Source organism: Morone saxatilis, unplaced genomic scaffold, assembly GCF_004916995.1.
Source record: "Morone saxatilis isolate NCDOM2014 unplaced genomic scaffold, NCSU_SB_2.0 Contig16, whole genome shotgun sequence".
Classification (NCBI taxonomy): Eukaryota; Metazoa; Chordata; class Actinopteri; family Moronidae; genus Morone; species Morone saxatilis.
Window position 1 is genome coordinate 27,961,910 of NW_023339718.1, and position 730 is coordinate 27,962,639.

Below are 730 nucleotides of genomic sequence, written 5' to 3' on the forward strand. Positions count from 1 at the left end.
TATTGAATATGGAGAAATGTAAGGCAATTAGGTCAGGGGAAAATGCAATAGATGGTCACATGAGCCAGTGATGCATATGCCTTCAGCACATTTGTAACTCTTCAGCTGTGAATAACTCCTGTCAAGGTTGAATGCTGAGAGATTAATCATCATAAATTTGAGATGCGAATGAGGGAGTTCAGGGATCTTTGGGAGCTACATTTAAACACAGAGGCAGAAAATAAAGCTAAAGCATTATTCCGGCTTGTCTGGAAACTCTAGTGCAGTGTACTGACTGTAGGACTAGAAACATGCAGGATAATCTATTTAGTTCTCATATTTGTTTTACATGCAAATCCTTTCAACAATTGAATCATACATAAGATAAATGACATAATATGCATTACATTTTAACTACTGTTAAAAAACTATTCTGATTTACTAAAATTGTTTTTATTTTTATTACATTATCTCCCTTTATTTAAATTAGGATAGGCCTACTTTTAAATTAATTAATTAGTTGGACACCAAAAAGAAGAATTGTTCCAACTGACAGTTGAACAAGCTTGCTCAACTTTCTCCTTTTCTGTATATATGCTAAGAGAGGTTGAGCTTCTGCTAGTCTTGATGTACACCAGATTATATATAAGGTCTGTGCAGTTGTTATTAAGTGGGGACTTTCTTAGGGTGACATGCTGTATCTCTTTATGTATCAATCACTGGCTCTCTGTCCAACAACAGATCCAGTTTA